The 18,170-nt window shown below is 31.9% G+C and overlaps 1 protein-coding gene across 1 annotated transcript in view; it reads left to right on the forward strand.

Annotated features, from left to right (window-relative positions):
* Nucleotides 1–2,331: 2,331 nt before the first annotated feature.
* The window catches only part of LOC100574872, a 77,117-nt gene continuing 61,278 nt past the window's right edge, over nt 2,332–18,170 (forward strand). Inside the window, exon 1 of the mRNA XM_003241437.4 lies at nt 2,332–2,822. The gene's annotated coding sequence lies outside the window, so the exon portion shown is untranslated. The remainder of the gene's footprint in view (nt 2,823–18,170) is intronic.

Below are 18,170 nucleotides of genomic sequence, written 5' to 3' on the forward strand. Positions count from 1 at the left end.
AAATTTTTCTTTTTAAATCTCAGATTTTAAAATGTAATACAAGATTCCTTATAGGATAATCTATCTTTATCAAAAAAAAAATGTCTATAAGAAACTCAAATTAAATTTTTATGAGCGTTTGAAATTCATATTTTTACAACATTTGATATTCACTCGATTTCTTATGTAACGATTTTCTTATTTTGTTGTAATTAAAAAACGATTAACTGTAGACACATGAAAATTTTACTGAATATTAGCATTTTATATATACGATAAAATTTTGAAAATAATTTGACTCTTTTTGAGCTGTTTACGGACATTGTAAGTTTTCAATTTTTTTAGTTTTTTTTTCTATAAATATCACTAAAGTTTTATCTATTGGGCCAAAAAGTGCAAAAATTAATACAAGGCTCCTGATACATTGTTACAATAGCAGTTGAAAAATATTAGAAATACATAGGCACAATTATTTTTTATAAGCATTTGAAGTTGAAATTTTGACAAAATTTATCAAATTTAAAATTGAATAATTATTTTGTAGTTAAAAATTTATAAAATGTTCAACTTTTATATCTAAGGATTGAAAATTTAAAACAAGATTCCACGTAAATATTTAATTCTGTTGCCAAAAATTCTAAGAAATACATAAGCACAGTTTATTTTTATAGTAATTATAATTTCAAATTTGGACGAAATTACATATTAAAAAACCTGGAATAACTATTTTAGTTATTTTGTTGTGATTGTAATGATTGTATAATATTATTTGTGGGTACTTGAAACTTCTAAAGTATACTATTATATATCTATGATATTACCACGGTTTGTTGTTGATGTATAACGCGTTACCTGATTGATATTGTGATATGATTAATTTGGAATTTATTATTAATAGGTCAATTTTTTTTAATACTATAGATAACTATACCTATAAATTATAATAGGTATGTCTAATACCTAGACTGACAAACCGTCTCCACTCAGAATCGTTTTTCTTATACAGTGATATTATATCATTGAATTCAAATTCAATACTATCCATTATACAGTGACCCACTTGTAACCTACTGTACAGCAGAGCGACATCCACTTACCCACATTTTTATATATATATATATATATATATATACTATTTTATTACTATTAAGTATATCTAATAAATAAAAACCATAAATTGTAAATTTGGACTTATCTATTGTAATCTAATAACAGATTGTAAAAATATAAAAATAATTTTAAATTTACCTTTAAGAGTTATAACTTATAACTAACATCAAAATTAAAATATAAAAAAAAAACTTACCAGAACATAATTGCACTTCTGATACTATTACCTTTCAATTTGATACAATATAATAATTTAATATCAAAACTATCATGACAATATTAAAATATAGTATCTTCTTGGTATCTGCTATACTTAAATGTATTCCTAGGAACTGTATACGACGGATACGAACGGAAATATTAGGGGAGGGGATAGTGTCTGGGATCCCAGACTTTAGTATATACTTTAATACTCGAGTATTAACAATTTTGTACTGAAGTAAGTAATGATGACATATAAATAAATATTTAATTTTAATGTTCAATATAGTTAGGTAGGTACTTTTTCTCCTTCTCGGTGGTATACGGAGGCATCCCATTTCGTGTCACCTATAATAAACCAACCAATAATATGAAATATTAATAAAAGAAAAATACTAAAATGATTTATGATTAGTGTGATAAACAGAACAGAACGGCGCGGACAACATTTATCAGAAACGACGGAGAGTGCGTTTTTTTAATATTTTTTTTTATTTAGAACTTAGAGGTGCTTGTATAAAGTACATACTATGTATAATATATTATATTATTATCATAACAATGGGTGAAAAATTAGTCTATCCCTCGACTAACTTCGACTTTTCTGGGGGCGACGTCTTATCACAGTAGACGTACACGTGTCACTACGCTGTCGCCACTGTGCGCGAGTACGGTCGTCGCGTCACGTTATTATATTATTAAGTGTCGACGACGGTCATCGCTGCCGCGAGATGAAGATGCGAACTTGTGTGCACCGCGCGCTTGCTTGTGTGTGTGTGTGTGTGTGTGTGTGTGTGTGTGTGTGTTGTGCGTATAGTGTTGGTGTGTGTGTCGGTCGAGTCGAGAGACCGCGGCGGCGGTTGTGTCTCGCAGGCGCCTTTACAACACGCCGCGGCTTGGGAGGTAGCCCGCGCACCAGTCCGTGTGACCACCGCGAAGAAACCGGTTTAATCCCGGGCGGCCGCCGATACATCCGTATAGAGTGGTCCTCCGCGCAGTCATCGTGCACGTTCGTCCCGCCGCCGCGTAGTATATAGATGCATGACCGCCGCCGCCGCTGCGCTCTCTCTCGCACCGCACCCGGTGCCGCCGTCGCACTTCGCGCAGTCAGTACTCAGTACGTCGCTAACCGCACCGAACGTCACAAGTCGCGGTCGATCGTCGTCATTACACACCGGTGTTAGTCGTCGTCGTCGTCGTCGTGTTGTTTTGTTGTAGCTTTTAATACTTTGCGCGCGACCACCCTTCCCCATCAACACACATCCCAATCGATAATGCCGTACGCCGCTGCCACGATAGTTTCGGCGATATCGTCCGGATAGAGAAGGTCCCTGCCAGTCTCTTCCAGTGATATTATACATATTGTACATAGGTATTGCATAAAACTATCGATAAATCCTTCGCCGCCGCGTGTGCGTTTGTGTAAATGTTTGTGAACCGTCAGCGAAACCAGCTCGGTAGCGCAGTCGTAACCATCATCGTCGGACGCACTAGGAGGCCCAGAACGATCCCACCGGGACACTCGTTCTAAGGTAATAACCGACGATTACAATATTCGCGTATCTGATATAATAGGTATATTATAATATAGGTACCTATTAATTATGTTATATAATATGCTCGCGGGAATCGTGACGATAACTTCGCACGGCGACGGCGGGATTACGACACGTAGTAATACTCGATTCGCAAGAGTGCAGATTATTTATACTTACCACCTACATACTATATTAATACTTACTATCGACTATATAAGAGTAGAATCGAGACAAGATTCCGGTCATAGGTACATTTTTTTAAGCGCCATCCCTTCTTTTAAACTTCCACTACGGTATGACATTCTTCCAATTTTTTTTAGAAAATAAATCGATAAAACAAATGTCCTTAAACAGGTACATTAAACCACGATTGACAGGCATAGGTATATACCTACTATAAAGTATGCGTGTCAGAGCAGTTCATCTGAAGAATTATTGACCGGGGTTCGTTTGGTCGTCAACTTCCGATATATCTTTTGATTAAAACGTTTGTTAGACGAGAGTACAATTAAACGCAATTATTGGCCCTGTCCAAAACGAAGTATACAAAATAATAGGCGTACCTATTGACGGTAAAATTCGCCATTTCGGGCGATGTGTGCAAGGGTTTTCACTGTTGAAAACTATCGCTTATCATCATCGCGGATCGAATATGGTTTTGTACCGCTTGTTCGATCGTAAGTAATGGATTTTCATCGTATCCGCTCGCTGCAGCTTCCGTATACTATATATACGTATATGATATAATATCATACCCTCAGGGGTAATTGACACTTAGATTTCCACTTCCAGTATATCATGACTGTTAGCTTTTTTCCTTGCACATCCGTCCATTATAATACCGTCTTAAAATATATAATATTTTCGTAAGTAATTTGACATTTTCGCCGCCGTTTTCTCGGAAGCGCATGTGTGTGATATTTCAAACCTCGTCAGCGTTCTGAAAATGTCATATCACTCTAGCGTTATTCATGCTTCATGTTTATATTCATATATTATAGATTACCTGACCATTATTTTTCGACCAACTGGCGATATCATATAATGTCAGTGTGTTGTGTATAATATATAGTCGCTCTGGAATCTAGTTTTAGTTTATATTTTTTTCTTATTTGTTACGATGACTATATGTGATGCGTGTCTAATCCACAGTCTGTTATAGTTTCTTTTTTAAATTATAAGTATTATTATAAGATTTATAGACTAAAAGGCATACTGCCTTACGTTAATTTCATCCCATTTTAGATTTTTTAACTCTGTTGGCAGTAATAACTGTTAAACTTTCGCTTTAACGTAATAAAATATCTAGTTACTGCCATATTATCGCTAAATGTTTTTATCTACTTAAAATAATAAGATTTTGATTAGAATTGTGACGGTTTTAAAAAATTACGTTAACTGAGTGGTTTGAATTTATAATATATTTGGGTTAGTGTAAAATTATATTATATTTAAATTACATTATAATATCTACTTTAACTGGTTCATTTTTATTTTATAAAAGAAATAGCTTATTTTGAAAAAATACAATCATTTTAGGTACCTAACTATACGCTCAATAAATACAATTATGTGATAATCCCTAAACAATTTGAATATTGTGTTCAACCAATGATATAGCATTATGGCTTATGAAAGTTATTTGGTTCAAAATTTCGATCTGTATGCGGCGCTATAATAGTACTATAGTAGTTAATGCGTTATATCGATATAATGTGCTAGGTCACCTTTTCCTTATACATAATATCTCAATTGTCTGAGAATACGAAAAGGTTTTAACCCTCTATCTCGGCGGTCGCATCGCTGAAATAAGACAATACCGAAACAATGCTGAACCATGGACACTTTATATACCTACTATACCCGCCGGCAAAATCGAAGCTCAAACTAGTTTCCAGTCTACGAAAAGCGAATTTAAAATAATGCATAATATAATAGTTATGGGATCGACTGCGACTGCGTACTTAGTCGTAATTCGGTGGAACATATATGTAATAACATAATAATATATTATATATATATATATAGGTACGCGCCTATCGTATTAAACATATTATCCACGTCGTGTGACGTGTAATATAATAGACATACATTGTCTCATCGCGTGTTTAATTTCGAATTAATTTTCGGCATAAGACATATAATATTGTGTGTGGGCATTTAGTTTGACTCGGACAAGGAGTTGTCAAAATCGTTCGTATATAATATTATTATTATTTGACGGCACAGTGTCAATGAATATATTAGAAATTTCGAATTCGTATATAGATATGTGTATAGTTACGATTGTATTGGTAATATATACATGTATAGGTACACACATACACACACTACACACACGATATCACTAATAGTAATTAATAGGCTATATCCATTTTTGCCGGTTCGGTTGAAGGTATTGTTTATATTGTAATTATAATAATTGTGTCGTTTTGGTTTAACGGTTGGTAATTATATGGTCCGCAAGTACGGCGGCGGCCAACCCCAAATTTCTTACGTTCTCCGGGCGCCGCCGAGTGGAAATAATAATAATCACAATAAGCGCACGCTAATTTTCGAATATGTTAAGTACATGAACACGTGAGTTTGTGATGTTTTCAAAAAACACGAACTATATTATAATATTTCCCTCCATAGTCCATACTCGTTAGTAACGCACCTACATATTATAGGTGAAATGTACGGTGCCGCCGCCATTCCGGTTTTGTTCTAAATAAAGTCATTAAAAACAATAAAGCCATTATTTATACAAAAAAAAACCAGTTTACCCAGACCCGGTAGTTCGCAACCCCTCAATTGTTAGATACCTGCCTATGCGTTACAGTATACTATATTATAATACACCTAGAAAACAATAATTAAATGGTATATATTCTCAATTTTCTTTTTTAACATAATATAGGTAGGTACTCGTTTACTGCACTGAATGACTTTTTGAAGCGTTTGCTTTTTAATACCCAAGAGATTTTATAAAATAATATTATTTTATTTTTCATCTGTGAATAATTGCAACATGTAATTGATTCAATGTTATCACCGTGTACGATATTTCTAATGTTTTATTAATCGTAGATTTTAGGTCGTTAAAATACATTATTTAACAATAACGACTTGTATAGGTTAATATACGTAAATATACTTTTTCGTACGAAAAACTGCCGGTTCAATATTGTGTAACTCAAGACTCTATATTATTATGATGAACTATAAAAAATTAAACACAACATAAATACAATTCTAACATAGCTATTGTCGGGGTATTTCAAAGTTTAATGAATTTCTTTTTATACTTTACAGAATTTGCATTATTTTTGTAATGCAGAGACATTTTTATATATTTATCATTTTTGAATTCTTAATTTATTTTCCAACAAGTTTTACTTATCGTATATTGCATGAACATTGTTTTTAGTTCCACCATGCTCGTGTTTTCATTTGGATTGACACGAGAATAATTAAGTTTATAATTTGCGCATTCCCTCATTTAACTTGGAAATTTTCCTGACATTTTGTGGCTGTAAGGTGTCAAACACCGTTTTCTATATTATTAAGGTAAAGTGATCGTTACGGATTCAAAGCTGAATTTAAATTAATTTTGTATGTATTTCAGCATTCAGAAACTTTTTCAAGAGCCAATATAGTATAATAGTATTAGTATATATGTCTTGGTCATACATCATTCGATCGTTCTAGTAATAAATTTAAGTATGACTATTTGTTGAACACACTATTATATGTATGTACAATCTATATACATTTTAATAATGGTATTGTAAAAAAGTGCTAATATATTCTTAAACATTTCCGTGGCGTCATTTTGCCATTTCGGTGCGTGTTTGCTGAGTTAAGCTACAATATAATCGTCTTATAATATATTTTATACTTTAGTGCTCGTCTGAAAATCCTGTTTTTGTCATTTACCGCGTCAGGTCGAACATTAAAAACCAATAAAGGAGCCGAATAAATGTGGTTTTAGCACGTAGATAAATAATATATATAATATAAATTATAATAGGTATACAGAGTGTAACAGCCAACAGGAAGACCTGAAAAAAAGAAAGATGCTGCTTAAATTTTTGACAACAATATTGTGAAAGTTATATGAATAATAAATAATTTAAGAAATATACTAGCTCAGTCAAGAAATTCCCAAAAATAAAATTAAAAAAAAAATTATTACCTTCTAAATTAATTTAGTTACTTAAAAAATTATTGATATTTTAAAAATTTCTAAAAAATAAACTATTTGACTTAAATAAATATTTTTACTAAAAAAATTGTTCTTATAATCAGATCTAAAATTGGTTAGTTTGAAATTTTCCAAAAAAATTTGAATCAATTTTAAATCTTTTATTTTCAGTATTAAAAAATGAAATTGTTTTTTATATTATACGTGTAACGTAAGTGACTATTAATTATATATAAAAGAAAAATTTAAAAATATTGATTAGAAGTTAGAACAATAGTTTTTTCATCTGTCAGGTCTTCCTGTTACACTCTGCATGTTACTCTTACACATACAGGCACACTCACATATATTTTGTATTGGTTTATGTCTTTGATACGGTGACTTTAGAGATATAGTCTGAGATACCTATATGTACTATGTGTGTCGATAACTTTACTAATAAAGCAACCCAGCGTCATTTGGAGTAACATCGTGCATGGCGTAACAACACAGCATCTTGAATAATATTTAAAAATTTTAATTAAATTGCATGTGGTCTAATGAAGCCTGGTTGTAGTCGGTGGATCGATAAGTCTTAGTCAACTGTTCATCATTATTAGCCATTAGGTAGAAATATATAGTATCATAAATCTCACAATTTAATTGTCAAGGAAGTGTTCAAAACACTTAATTATATCCACCTTCCATATAATTATTTTCATTTCTTAATCAATTATTATTTAGCTATATTAAAAGGTTGGGCAATTTAACATATTTTTATGGAAAACAGTTTAAATAAAAGAATTAATTCATATTTTCTTACAAATTTCTCGTAAAGTACTGTAGCTATTTATTCGCTACCAAAATAAAAATCACGGGGTAACAATTGCTACCCCTGGCTACCCTGTGATTACGCCTATGAAGCAACTAATATACGCATTAAAAAGCTTTTACTTCGAATATAGACTTAAATAAGTTCTGAAAATATAACTTGAGCCTAACTTATTCTATAGAATTTAGTGTAAAGCCATATTCTTTGTCCACATCTCTTTTCCGGTTTTTATCAATACTTATCACAAAGTAATCGGTAATCATATATTAAATTATAAAACATATCAATTGACAATAATTATTATTATTGATAATGAATGTAGATACCTATATTTTTTGTATTTTTACAATAATAAATGCAAAGCATAATAAAATCAGAAATAAAAATAAATTATGATTAAAATCTTAACACTAAATTGTATACAATATCTTATTTATAGGGGTGACTAAACCCTCCTTAACGCCCCCCCCCCTTTTACACCAGTGACCACAATGACACATATTGGCATAATCTTAAGTCTTTGAAAAATATTCAGCAGCCGACTCGACAACAATATAAACTCAACGCATATAGTTCGCGCCAACATTAAAACAAATTGTGCTGAAAATCGAACCATTTTGACGACATTATCATCACGACGGGCGGTTTTAAATGCACTTACTTTTAAAACGTCAGTGTTATATTATACGTGACCGTGTACCGACCATTATTGTGTTATATTATATTATACGCGCGCGGTGTATATTATAATAATATGGACGCAGGCACGCAGTATATAGTCCATAAATGTTGCACAGTCGGCGAGCATGTCGCTTACACACTGAGGTTTTGTGTCGAATAATAACGCGTGCATAGGATATTTCGTAATTTGCCATGTGTCCGACCCATGCGGTGGGTACGTTATTGTAATGTAAGAACGTCGCGCCCGGATTCGAAAAATCATTTTTCTGCGTGAATCGAACAAAAACGCGTAGTACACACTGAAAAAAAAAATGAAACGAAACGATTGTCGGTTAAATGCTTTACAATGGTAATCGCCGCAGTGGGCTGGCCGTGTTCGACGTATATACATAGGTAAATCGTTTGAACTGTTGAAGGGAAATTCTCTTTTTTTTATTGTAGTAGAATTGTAACTATTATATATAAAAAAAAAAACGTTCGTAGGTACGCATATATATATAACACAGCCACTCATTAATCTAACAATGATGTTTCTGATCAATTGTCGTCTGTCGACAATTCACTGGGGTGGTTTTCATGGTTAACACATGTACCATAAATTCTTTAGAATATAATATATTATATTATTTTAAATAACAAAAAAAAAAATTATTGGAACAGTAGTTCACGAAAACTGCACGTGTTCAACAGGGTGGATAGTTTTTGGCTGTCGTAAATGTGAATTATTGAATTATATTTTATGTTTTTCTCTCTCTCTTTAAACCCCTATTGGTGCTGATGGATGTTATATGTATTTATCAGAGTTAATCGTTTTCGAGTACAATTGCAGTTTTCTATATTATATACTTAGACTTAAGGTAGACGTAATTTTTAAATTTTCATATTATTTACAGTTCATCTACTACGTTTTTTTTAAACTATTATAATAATACGACAATGTTTTTATTATTTTGGTTTGACTTACTGTGTTGTATGATGAAATGATTGTTATTTTGAATAAATGATCTCGTACATCATATTTTTCTCAATAGGTTTTATAATAATAGAGTGATACACAGAATGAAAATATTTGTATCTTTCTATACAGGTACACTGATATTTTAAATTGCATCATTCCAGTTCAGTGTTCACGTTATATATAATAACGGTTCTTGGGTAGGTAATGTCTGTCATTTCTGTAATATTAAATTTATAAAACTTTTTATCTACAATTATTACTATACCATAACAATTGTTGTAAGTATTATATATATATATATATATATATATATAACATATAAACAAAACACCATTGTACCTATATAATTTTTTATTTTGATCACAATATGATATCAATAAAAGTAAAAAATTATTTTAAGTTTGTTATACATATAAATTATTATTTGACAGACCTAATAATCAAATACAAGGTAAAGGAATTATTTCAAATGCAATGTTTAAAAAATATGCACTATTTTAACGGTACCTGCTACTTATATAATATTATAGGTACTACCGATTATTATAGTGATCGAAGTAATGTTTTACATTCATGATAATACGATCAAAATTAAATCTCTTGAGTGCGATATGGGTTAAGATAGATCATATTTTAGTCGTCTCAATATTATTTCTCTATTAAAACAACATTTGAAGCCTTATATATACACTCACTTATTATAATATAATGAAATTAAATACGTCGTCATTATAATGAATTTTTTTATCAACTGGATGCTACAGCGTAGCTAAAATTACGATATTGAAAATAAATAATTTTTTTTCGAATGAAAGCTAAGTTAATGAGAAAGGTCGGTGATCGAATTTCCCGTGATTTACATATACGAAGAGTGAAATCCATACCGTGTAGACGTGTAGTTTGTAACGACATAGTTATACAGTCGAATGACCAATATTACAATATTTACAATAGACATGTTTAGAAATATTGTGATGTACACATGAATGTTTGCACTGATAAAAATAATATTTGCATAACGTGTATTTTATCGTCATATAATCTGCTTTATTCGTTCTACATCCTGAGTTCACTATAATAAATAATAGCAACAATATATTCGGATGCTGAGATTTATTACGTTTTTCATTAAATCCGAACGGGTTAAGTATACATAAATTATTATTTTTATTGGTCATTTACTGCGCAAACGAAATGGGAATTAAAACAAAATGTACCTACATAATATATTATAATGTTATTATATATTTTGTAATATCATGATGAATGTTAAATATTAATCAACACGTGTCAGATGCGAGAGCGATTTCTCTTTATAACCTAACGTCATCGTGTGCACTGTGCATATATATATATATGTACATCGTATATACTTTATTGTGTGTATAATACATACATGCACATCATCCGAGTGGTTAATTTTACACCTTTGTAGTATCGTCTTCCGATGGCCGATGCCGACCACTCGGTACTTTTCACACGTAAATTATTGTTTGGAATCTTAATATATAGGTAGGTATGTCGCGTGCAGTAAGTTGTGTGCATTGGGTTCCCTAGTTACGTCGGATATAGTTAATCCGGTTAACGGATACATACCCTAAGATTGTATTTAAAGCTTCCTATAATGATAAACTGTTTGTATGATATTATAATATGCATAACATATTTATCTATACTAACCAAACAAATTACAATTTTCTATTTACGTTTAGTCGAGTTATTCGAAATTCTATTTGGAATATGTTTCATACGGCACATAGAAATGTCTTCATTGGGGAAAAAAAAGATTAACGATTATTTTGTTACCTATTTAATATTATATATTATAATTATATAGTTATTTATTGATTATAGGTACTAGGTTCAAATATTCCCCCCCCCCTTTAATTTCACTGTAACTTTACGAAATAACGCAATCATCATAATCTGTCATCTGGGTGCATGAAAATCGTTGTTTGTTTTAATGCTAGTAAATATAATTAAAACAATTAAAAAAATACGCTATTATTGAGAGAATAAAACTAAACAGTGTTGTTGTTTTAAAACCGTCTGATTTTGATTTGAATTACAAATGTTAAATTTAACGGCAGCGACAACATGTTTGCCCTAGTCGGAGCCATTGTTGTTTTAATTTAATTCTGCGTGGGTTTAAAATAACATTTGAACAAAGCGAGATTTGAAAAAAAATACTTAAATCGAGATTTGTTAGAAAAAAAATGTAAAAATGCATTAGCTTTTACGTTTAATTTATTATAATATACATTATACAGTATACACCCTCGCGAAACACTAAAAAATCATTACAATAATAAATTGAAACGAAACAAGTCGTAAAAAACGATCGATAAAATTACATCAGGTAACAAACAAATTATTATTGCAATAATATATATAAATATATTATGAATATCGTATGTATTTGTGTATACTGTATAATATAATTTATACTATATAGGTTAGGTACCTATATAGTTGTACATAATAGGTGCATAACGTTTAAACATATACTTTTAACTGTACTATATAGTGTACCTATTATGTAGTATACTAGTATAGTTATGTAGATTTTAGAATTTAATATTATATTGCGTACACCAATAATCCAGGATGGCTAATAAAAAGTTTCGCAAGAGGTGCGCGAGAAGGACTAATTCGGAAAACTAAAAATAATATTCCCGATTTTGATTAAATTCATCTGTAAACCTAATAATATTATACGACATTTAACTCCATATAAGCTCGTAAGCGCAAAAATAATAATATTATAAAATTATATTACTATGCATTTTTTCAGTGGATAACATGTTGTTGATTGGTATATACTATTTTGAAAAAAAAAATATTTGGAAATTATGTATTCGTTTTGAATCATAATATCATATTATCTCATATTTTGTAATTAATCAATAATATAAAATGTATTAGTATGTATAATATTATAGGTAACCGATAGTTGTAGCATGTATTTATCGTCTTATCATATTTAAATTAATAAATACAAGTAGTACATAGGTAATATGATAATATGATAAATATTTCACGGAATATGTTGTAGTCATTGTGGAGTTTTTCGCACATGTGTACAATGTATAATGTATAATGTATAATATGGTGGATACATTTGGGCAGCAATAATCATTCTCAAACATCATTAATTGGTGTTCATAAGAATACCGATAATTTTAGATCTGCTGCATAACAAACCAAATAATATAAGTATTTAGTAATATACTACCCGATAATACTTGCGCATTCTAGTTACATTACACTAAATTTCAATGTATCACTGACATGTAAAATTAATTCTTGATATTTAAATGTTCTAGTACAATAATATAGGTGTACAATTGACATGCAATTAAACGGTTATTTTACCAAGATTATTTCCTCGGATTTTCCAAACTTACCCATATTGTAATATTTAAATATTAAATACAATAAATTCTAATTACCGTAGTAGAGACGTAAGATGATGTCTAGTCCTATTTACAAGAAATTCCTGTGAATAATGTAGGTGACTAAGTATAATATCTTATCTTGACACATCGCGTGGCGCGTAATCTTCGGGAAACGGGTGGCACGTGTCGTCGGGCCGGAGGTGATCAAGACTCGTTTGGCAACTGCAGCTCAACACTACATGATTTGACACAAAAATGGTTGGTTATAGATCGAAATTCACGGACTAAATTTCATAGCATTGCACAACGTGCTCGTGGACGTGTATAGAAAAGGAAAAAAATCACAAAAACGTTGTAATCGAACGGGGACGGGGAGAAAAATACTGCAATGAACGTTTAACCGATAGAAAATCTTGTCGTTATCCGCTCACCGTGAGTATACCGTAAACAATATGGTCAACGGTCACCCAGGCCGTGTTTACGGGGTTGGACCGCGCATGTTTGGAATCTCTATGAATGTCTTCGAGACAACTTTTCAAACACGAATTCCACAATATGGGCTGTAAACACGTGGTAAGCTCGGTTAAGGCATATACATGGCCAGTGGGTAACCACGATATTTTTTGTTAGTCATCAATGATCATTCTCATGACAACGAAAGTCATCACCATCATCCGTCATCCGAATTACGATGATTGTCGCGTCCATGAGTAGGTAAGCGCATTATATTATTATAACTTATAAGCGTTGTGCAATTCGATGAATATCAGTCCACGAATTAGATTTAAGTAATTATTTTCAAGATACCCTCTTATGATAGTCACTAATCAAGTATGTAACAAGAGCGCAATAAAATTTAATTTCGGTGATACTAGTCTTAAACGAGACGAAACGCGCTGACCGTTTTTTGTGGATTATCTATGTGCCGGGGCCAGCTAGTAAAGGTAGTTAGATGCACATCAGTTACCCATATTAAATTATTATACTATTATAATATTATTATAGGTTCCATATAAGAATAGTCAATACTCAATAGAGACAATTGCATACGCCTCTAAGACGCTTATTTAGATTTTTTCTTTATTATTATATTGCGAATACAGTTGAAACTGCTCTCATCAATTAATTACAATATAGCAATATATACATTATATTATACAAATACCTAGCGTTACATTTTTGAAATTCTCGAACATTTTGGTGGGTCTATGTGTATTTCAAATAATTCTAAATATTGAGATTCGTTAATTCTTTGGTCAGAATCATAATAAAAAAAATGTGTATATTATTTTTTTATAGCTAGGTATATAATATAGCGGAAACGACAAGAACCGCACGTCGGTTGGCCCTTCCGCAGTCACGTATTACCGCTATCGATAATTTTGCTCCGATTCTGTTAAAAACATAGGTACTGGTCAAGTCGTGCTGAAAATTAATATTTTCTAGTCTACAGTACTAGCAATCGGCAAATTAAATTCTATAGCTGCGGCTGGTGTACGATTTTCGCGGTATATTACATTATTACGTCCGGTGATTGAACTCGCGTCGCGTAAATCCTTTCCGTTTAAGTACGTATAACAATCAACAACGACGAATGAAAATGTTGTATTTGTTTTTGTATTTTATCGTCTTTACGCATTAAATTTTATTTTTTGTACCTATAGGTACTTAACATGTGCCGCGGGCACGATTAAAGATAGTATGGGTTGCCCAACGAATCTAGAAAAGTGTCTACCGAAATGAATCTCCAGTATCAGTATTAAACAGCTGGAAACTTACGTTCTAGCGCTTATTTGTTGTAGTGACTCTAAATGCAATTACCTTTCAAATGTAAATTGTAGTTCCGTGATAGCCACTATGCCATATAAGCGCTAGTGCTTAAGTTTCCAGCTATTTAATTTAACTTTAATACTGATTACAGAGATTCATTTCGGTAGACACTTTTCAAGTATGAGAATGGGCAACCATACTATCTATAGCCGTGGCCGTGGCTAACATGGTCGCGTGGAATATCGTCTTAAGTCTAGCGCGGATGAGATGTGGTGCCGGTCGGCCTCGATACCGTCGCTCGTTATTAAAATATAATATTGTCATACACCTATATAATATACTATTGAAGTTACTGGTAGGTAGGTATATAAATATTGGTTTTCGTAATTGTCGTAGGTATATATTGGGACGTGGAGGCAAAAACGGCGGCGGCGGTAGAGTAAGAGAGAGATGGTCGAGGGGAATCTGAGTAAAAAAAAGTCGTTCCGTGGGGCATTGTGATGAAAGCCGTTTGTTTGGTAGAGAACAGGCTACCGTCGGGGAAAAAAATGTAAGAAAAAACAAAACAAAACTGGCGCGATGACACTTGGCGGCTGCGGCGTCGGCGGCGTCATGATTTAAGACTCGGCCGCGCCGCCGCGCAAGTGCGTACAGCGTTAATATTTATAATATGCGTTCGAACGTCACAAAGGGCGATTGTGCGTGTGTGTAGGTATATAAGTCTCTATGTGTATTACAATAATATACTATAATATACATTGGTAGGTACGTGCGGAGAAAAACACGGGAGACGATTAAAATCTTTCTCCCGGTTTGTTTTATATTATATCTACTAATATTATTGGCTCTCGTAACCCGGTACAGCGGCAGCATCATCAGCATATATAGCACCCTGCCAACACACACATACAATCGTGCGATGGTATCGCAGTCGGCTACAAACGCGTATAAATATATAATATTTTTTAATACGCGATGCACACTGCACGGGGGCGAGAGCGTTCCTATACAGAAAAGATTCTTCCTATAATAATAATAATAATAATAATAATGATACTGTTAAAGTGTCTCGTAGGTACCAATATGTATATAGGAAAACTCGTTGCCCGGTTGAATTATTATAGGTTCGCGGGCAGGTAAGTAGGTAGGTTTACTTGAACGCTGTGAAAATGAGTTTGAGCAAACGACGACGACAGCGCACTAATGACTTCATGCCTATAACCATCACAGCCGACACAGTCGTTATAATAATATGCGGTATATACCTGGAAGTTGGTGCCTACGACAATGAAAAGTTAAGGCCCGTACACTTTTTCGTTTGTTGTTTATTTGTTTATTTTTTTTTTATTATTATACGGTAACAAAACGAACAAAACTTACTGTCTAAAGTTTTTTCTCGGTAAACTGATATTTTTTCCGTCATTGTTTGTCGTTATAGACAAAGGTACCTGTGACAATGAGACTTGTATAAAATGTAATTTTGTTACTCATTTATTTTTTGCGAAAGGTGGTGAATGTAGCTTCATCAAAATATGATCGCGTGCACAATTACTCATGAAATAACTAGCACAACGCATATCGATGTACGAGTGTATATAATATAATAAAGGACGTTATGAAATATGATGAAGATTTTTCGTTGACACAAAATTAATTACATTACAAAGTTAAATTATAACACGAAACCACGAAGGCAAGTTTTTTTAATGGCTTTAGTAGTTTTAGTCTCGCATTATTAATGTCACGTCGGACTAAGTATCAAAACATATAAAATTAAGTTTTGTTATTATTTAAAGGAAAGATTTATCGTTTCAGATTGAAAAGATAAAAAAAAACTCATCCGAAAATTAAACAGAAACTATTTATTTTACGTTCTATATCGGTCTTATTATTTATAATATTCTGTACAGAGTTCTAAATTCTTCGACCTCGTGGCGTGTGTATAACTAAGATTAAAAAAATATATTTGTTGTGTCTGTGTGAAATAATAGTTGCTTAATTTAAACCGACGTTTGTTTAAATTTATAACTTTGATTGTCGTACATACACTGATTACACAAATCTTACGATACATAGATGATGGATCTACGGTTTGTAATACATATGGGTGTATATGTTTGAAATAATATTTAAGCAATTTATATTATTTCTTCATCAGCCTTATGTTATGATAAAGCCAACGTGTGTCGTGCACTCGTGCCAATATTTGATTCACCTATACCTAACCTATAGGTACCTATCGCACATATATTACTTAACCTGACCGGGTAGCCCATAATTCATAAAAATATTAACTATACCATGTACCAAAATACTATACTATAATATATTGTCGGAACGGCCCGAAAATACATATTTTCGTATCATATTCAATATTGTCCTCATATAAACCGATCAACCGAATTATCTGTAAGTTAATCTGTTTAACAGTATGCAATTTATGACGGGAAATATTATTAAATATTTCGATAAAAAAATGTCCGTAGATACGGTAAGATTGCGTGCGTCAATGTACTGCAGATTACAGTAGGGTTAGTACAGCCTGTGTAACAATATTGGTGGACGTTACGCATTATAAGGAATTTACGTGTATAATAATCCTCACAGTTTTTGTCACACGAAATTTGAAACACCCTTTATGACCGCCACGGGAATATACAAACGAGTGGGAAATCGTCGTCACTACATAGTATGTATATATGAAAAACAGACGTTATTATATACCTTATAAATAGGTAGCAGGAGTGTCGTAATATAAGTATTATATTTCTAGTTTAGCTACTGCACATTGTATTACATTATAATAAGGATTAAGGACGTTGTCGACGAAAATACGAAATACACTTTAAATAACTTAATATTATTATATTTACCTCTTTAATACAATTACCTTTGTGTACAGAATATAGACGTGACTTAATGCGGCAGAATAAGTATCAGAAATGTGTGTAGAAAATTCTTGTTGTTCTCAATGACATATTGACATTATGTATTGTTTTGACAAATACACGAAAGTTAATAATATATAATAATGCTACACCGACTTAATATCTATTATTTACTATTTAGTAGTCGATTGTATAACAAAAACTGAATAATTGAATATTTTGGTAGAAGGATGCATATATACGTCGTCGTGACTTTAAACAATGATTTAATATGTTCTTAGAACTCAATCAAAAGATTAATATTTAATTTAATGATTTAGCGTATTCGTGTTCACAATGTAGTAAAATCTAATTTAAAAAGTACGTATAAGGTATAACCATTCGTGAGTGTAAGAAGTCTATTACTCTATTACAGTGCTTATAGGTACGCTACCTAATTATAATGACGAGCGGGCGTGAAGATCAGCGGAAAATTTTCCCCTTTTCATTGACGCACTTCATTCCATCTCGTCCATGTACAGGTACTGACTGGCAAATTGTATCAAATACATCTTATTTTATACGGTACACCTTATTTAGCCCCTTCCGTAATTAACATTTAATTTATAATTTTATGTTTGATATTTTCAGTCAAATAGAAAAACAGA

Source organism: Acyrthosiphon pisum, chromosome A1 (genome assembly GCF_005508785.2).
Source record: "Acyrthosiphon pisum isolate AL4f chromosome A1, pea_aphid_22Mar2018_4r6ur, whole genome shotgun sequence".
NCBI classification, from domain to species: domain Eukaryota; kingdom Metazoa; phylum Arthropoda; class Insecta; order Hemiptera; family Aphididae; genus Acyrthosiphon; species Acyrthosiphon pisum.